We start from the raw sequence: 6,034 nt of genomic DNA on the forward strand, positions 1-6,034 counted from the left end.
AGCTAAATGTAAAACTGAATAAGTTACTTATAACCATGAATGAAGTGTTGCATAATTAAAGAATTTATTATGAGTACCTTAAATGAAAGAAGTAAATACACAATTGAATGACAGATTTTGGTTCCTGGCAGGACCCGTCCCTGGGTCCTGCTAGAAGTCAGACCTCCAGGCCCAGCCCACTTGGAGACAAAGACAAATGTATGGGGTAGATTCACAGCACTCAGTCCCTCTGGCAGTCAGGATACTAATGAGAAGCCACTTGTGACTCCTTCCCATCGGTCTTGTGGTAAAAGAGGCCACATCACAGGACTGCAGTGTGTCTACCAGCCGAGGAGGGCCAAGGACTGCTGGCGACCACCAGAAGCTGGAAACAGGCCTGGAACAGATTCTCCCCGTCTCCCGAAGGAATCAACTTGCCAGCACCTTGATTCTGGACTTCGGCCTGAACTGTGAGAGAACACGTTTCTGCCTACCTAGTTTGTGGTAGACTGTTCAACAACCTCAGGAAACTTCCACAGCCGAAGCTCAGTGCCTGGTGGGGCACACCGTTGAATAGCATGGGCTCTAACTGTGACATTTAGGTCCCTCCATTGGGATCAGTGAGGGGGAGGTGAAGGGGCCCAGACTGGCTGTCAGAGAACCAAACCACCTAATTAACCCTTCCCACGCTTCCTTTTTCCTTCCCACGAGGTGCCAAGTTCTGTTTGAAACATCAAATGCACTTTAAAGGCTAAGCAGGGGGAATTCCCTGGAGGTCCAGTGGTTAGGACTCTGCACTTTCACCAGCAAGGGCCCAGGTTCAATCCCTGGTTAGGGAACTAAGACCTTGCAAGCCTTGCGGCACGGCCAAAAAAAGAAAAAAAAATGCCCTGCATCTGTGACCGGTTTGTGTGCGCCTCCTCTGGCCTCCTTTTGGCCCACAGCTCTGGAGGACCTGGAGGAAGGAGTAGGGCACTGGGACCCATTCATCAGCTGCTGCTTATGAAACTGCACCTCTTCTAAGCCTCGCACCCCGTGAACCTGCAGCGGGTAAGGAAGGCTCGGGCAGTGCTGAGGAGGGGGCCAGGCCCATGGGAGCCCCAGCAGCCCAGTGCACAAGGAAAGGAGTTGCACTGGGTGGGCGGCGGAGGTCTTGTCTAAGACTGGTCCCCAGGAGGGAGCTGCTCCCCTGCTCCCAGGGAGCAGAAGAGTCTGAGTCCGCCCTCATGAGGGCACCGCGTCCTCCTCACCTGCAGCGTGCCTGCCATCACTCAGGAAGGCTGTTTCGGTAGCTTCTCTAGGACACAGCCACAGCTTCCACCTCTTCCCCAAAACCTCCTCTGCCCGGCACCTTAATACAGGCCTGAGAGCACGGCAGGAACCTGCAGGTATACCCTCCTCCAGGCCTCCCGGCCCTGCCTAGACTGGCAAACGGCTGGAATCCAGAAGCTGGAGTCGAGGATGGAGTTTTTTTTTGTCTGCGTCGGCTCTTCGTTGTGGCAAGCGGGATCTTTTTGTTGCGGCGCTCGGGCTTCTCTCTAGTGGCGTGCGGGCTCCAGGGTGCGTAGGCTCTATAGTCTGCGGCACGCGGGCTCTAGTTGATGTGTGTGGGCTCTGTAGTTGCAGCGCACGGGCTCTCTAGTTGTGGCACGCAGGCTCAGCAGTTGCGGCGCGCAGGCTTAGTTGCCCCGCGGCATGTGGGATCTTAGTTCCCTGACCAGAAATCGAACCCACGTCCCCTGTATTGGAAGGTGGATTCTTTACGAATGGACCACCAGGGAAGTCCCCACTGAGGACAGAATTTATCACAGTTCCGATTTTTAAACTAAAGGGCCTACGATGGAGAAAAGGGGGCAAGAGACCCCCTCAGAGTATGTGGTTTCCTCTAACAATTTCCTGTGCCACTCTTTCCACAGGAGGGGAGGCCCTGAAGTTCTACGTCACTGAGAAAAGGTGGAAGGTGGCTGGCAGGGTGTATCCGCTCACCGCTGTCCTCACACCGGGAGACTTTACGTGTGCGGGGCTCCTCAGGAGTTGCCTCCCCTCCAGCATGCCCTACAGCCTAAGATCAGGAGTGTGGAGCTTCCAGAAAAGACAGAAGGAAGCCCAAGGGTTGAGGGTGGTGGGTGAAGCCACCCGAGAGGAGAGGAGCCCGTGGGGCCAAGAGACCCTTTCCTGGTCTACAGAGCCTTCTCGAAACACCCCGTCAGGAAACCACCTGTACGCCCAGGCACCATCACAGGCTGCCTCACAGCCCCTTCAAGGGATCAAGGGTCAGCACTCACTTTGCTGCCAGGTCGGAGATCATCTGGTCAAAGTCATGTCTGTGCTGCCATCCGTGACGGCCCTCAGTCTGGCCAGGGATCGAAGCCCTGAACTAAAACTCTCTCTGAGTCAGTCTACAAGTGCATCCTCCCATCATACAACCCTGCCCCTCACCAACTCTGACACGCGCTCCCTGGAAGGCGCTATGTCTTCCTGTGTCTAGCTGATTTCACCGAGCAAACACTGCATGATCTACTTGATATGTGGAATCTAAACAAGTAAAACTTCCCTGGTGGCGCAGTGGTTACGAATCCGCCTGCCAATGCAGGGGACGTGGGTTCAAGCCCTGGTCCTAGAGGATCCCACATGCCGCGGAGCAACTAAGCCCGCGCGCCACAACTGCTGAAGCCCGTGTGCCCAGAGCCTGTGCTTCGCAACAAGAGAGGCCACTGCAGTCAGAGGCCCGCGCACCGCAATGAAGAGTGGCCCCCACTCGCTGCAACTAAAGAAAGCTGGTGCACAGCAACGAAGACCCAACGCAGCCAAAAATAAATGGATAAATAAATTAATAAAAACAAACTCTGTGGAGCTAAAACATAATTTAAATAAATAAATAAATAAAATTAAAAAGTCAAAATCATAGGAGCAGAGTAGCCAGGCCCAGGGAGTGGGGGAAGTGGGGAGATGTTGGTCAAAGGGCACAAATTCAGTTATAGGATGAGTAAGTCCTAGAGACCTAATGTACAGCATGGTGACCACAGTTAGCAATAATGTATGATGTACCTGAAATCTGCTAAGAGAGTGGATCTCAAATGTTCTCATCACACACACACAATGGTAACTATGTGAGGTTGATAGGGATAGAGAAGGATAATTAAATGGTTAGTTTAGAAATCCTACTTGGGGATTAAAGATAGAAAGGGAATTTTAAGAGTCTGGGAGACTCTTGTAAGCTAATGACACTCAAGAAAAGGATCCAGTAATCTAGCAACAATCTACCTTGAAGGAACACCAGGCACACTCAAGCCACAAACCCTGACAGCTAGGACACAAGACAATAGGGAACTCCCTGGCGGTCCAGTGGTTAGGGCTCTGCACTTTCACTGCTGAGGGCACGGGTTCAATCCCTGGTCGGGGAGCTAAGATCCCACAAGCCATGTGGCGTGGCCAAAAAAACAACAAAAAACCCACAAGACTATAGATATGGGGTCTATGTCTTGTTACATGAAATCGGGGAGTTAGTGGTCCTCGAAAAGTATCATTTCTGCATGTAGCCAAGACAGGACTTTGTATAGGTGAAAGGGTGAAGAAACTAGGTGAAAGGGGACATTATACCGAAACCTGAGATGAATTACCATATTTTAGTATATGTCACCACCCTAATATACATAGGATTTAAATAGCACCATGAGGGTCTCAGACCACATAGGGTTAAAGGAGGAACTAATGATGTAAGCCTTGATGTCTGCCCAAGAATGAGGAAAAAGGTGGTCTTCTCCCCTCCCCATTTGCTTTGATTATAAAAATGGAGCCCTCTTTGCTCTTGCGGCTGCGCCTTGCCTGCCCGCTTGTCTCTCTCACAACTGTCCTATGCTAATAAACTCACTCTTTGAATGCCACTTTACCTCACGCTGAATTCTTTCTGCATCAAAACAAAAGAACCTGGGCCTTCCCTGGTGGCGCAGTGGTTGAGAGTCCGCCTGCCGATGCAGGGGACGCGGGTTCGTGCCCCGGTCCGGGTAGATCCCACATGCCGCGGAGCAGCTGGGCCCGTGAGCCATGGCTGCTGAGCCTGCGCGTCCGGAGCCTGTGCTCCGCAACGGGAAAGGCCACAGCAATGAGAGGCCCACGTACCGCAAAAAAAAAAAACAAAAAAAAAAAACCAAAAACTTCTCTGCCCTTTGGCCTCCCCTCTCCCCACCGCACTGTGCATTGTGCATCTGCATTATGCATTGACCAAACCTCCCCCCTCAGCAGAAATACCTACTCAACCATAAACAGCAACACTCTCCTAGCATAAATAAGACAACTCCTTAAAAAATTACATTCCTTCTTGATCTTGTAAAGGGTCACACGACCCACTGTGATGGTGCTCAAATCTGGAATTATGTACACTGTCAATATTAAATCCTTTAATGTACAGCCCTCTGCCTCAAAAAACTTATATAAACTGTGTCTTGACTTCTAAAGGGTGGAACAGTTCTCAGAACTTTCTGAGATGCTCCTCCCAGGTTATTATCCTCAAATTTGGCTCGAATAAAAATTTCCAGGGACTTCCCTGGTGGCACAGTGGGTAAGACTCCATGCTCCCAATGCAGGGGGCCTGGGTTCGATATCTGGTCAGGGAACTAGATCCCTCCTGCATGCCACAACTAAGAGTTCACATGCCACAACTAAGGAGCCCGTCTGCTGCAACTAAGACCTGGCACAACCTAAATAAATATTTTTTAAGAATAAAAAATTTCCAATTCTCTCTTAGATCAACTGATCAGTTTTTCGTCAATAGTGAATAACTGGATCTCATGTTACTGTCAACAAAAAATTAATCAGTGGCCAATCTAAGACATGGAAAATGTTACTCAAGCCAACGTGAGGGTTATAACCCAGGAGACAGTCTTTCAGGAAGTTCTGAGGACTGTTCTGCTTGTTAGAGGTCAAGGCACAGTTATATAAGTTTTTGAGACAAAGGCTTATATATCAAAGTAACATATTGACAGTTAACACAGTCCAACAAGGAGAGTAGTGGGTCATCGCGATTGCTTACAGGATTGAGAAAGGAATGTTATCTCCTAGGAGTTACTCTGCTGGTGCCAGGAGGAAATCGCTTTTTTTTTTTCTCTTTGCCAAGTAGGCATTTCTGTATCCTCTTAGGGGATCTAGTTGATGTATAATGCAGATGCCCAATGCACAATGAAAGGGAGGGAGTAGTGGCTCAAATGGGCAGAGAGAGAATTTTGTTTTCCTTTTCCTATTTTGAGAATTTTATGTTTAAATATTTTCTTGTACTGCCTTAAAACAATTTTATTTCATCATTATCCTCATGCAATCCTATGAGCACACTGTTTCATTCATTCCACTATTACTCTGCCAGGCCCCATGCTGTGGGGTAGCCAGCAGTGACCATGATACAGACACAAAGCCCCTTCTCTCATGGGCTTCACAGGGCTTTGAAGTAGGCAGAAAATAAGCCAACAAATATATACAATAATAATTGTAAAAAGTAATAAACAGAACCAAAATTAAAACAGAGTCAGGAGGTCAGAAGGGGGCGCACTCACACCCTAACACATAACTGAACCCAAAAGGAAGAGATTCCTCTTCTTCCCTAGCAAGAGCTCAGCCAATGAGACTGTCAGGACTTAGCCAATAAAAAGCCGCTAAACTTCAAACTCCCAATCCCTCCAATGGACTCTGTTTACTACAGTCCTCCCAATTTCCTTTTCTCCTCTTTAAAAGAGCTCTCCTCTCCTTGCTGTGCTGGGACTTGCACCTGGCTTGCTATGGTTGCGGACCTGTTAACTGTATTTCTTTACTGATCTTGAATAAACCCACTTTTGCTGGAGAAATAACTGGCAGCCTATTTGTTTTAGGTCAACATAACAAACTCTGATAAGTCTAGAAAGAAAATACAAAGTGCTCCATACCAGGTGCTTTGCACGTCATCTATGTTTCTATTCACAAGGAAATCCTGAAACATCTGTTACAAGGAAACTGAAACACAGACAGAAGTACTCTGTCCGAGATCTCAGGTTCAAACCCAGATCTGCTTCACTCCAAACCCTAGGGTCAC

This window comes from Stenella coeruleoalba (assembly GCF_951394435.1).
Source record: "Stenella coeruleoalba genome assembly, chromosome: 13".
NCBI classification, from domain to species: Eukaryota; Metazoa; Chordata; class Mammalia; order Artiodactyla; family Delphinidae; genus Stenella; species Stenella coeruleoalba.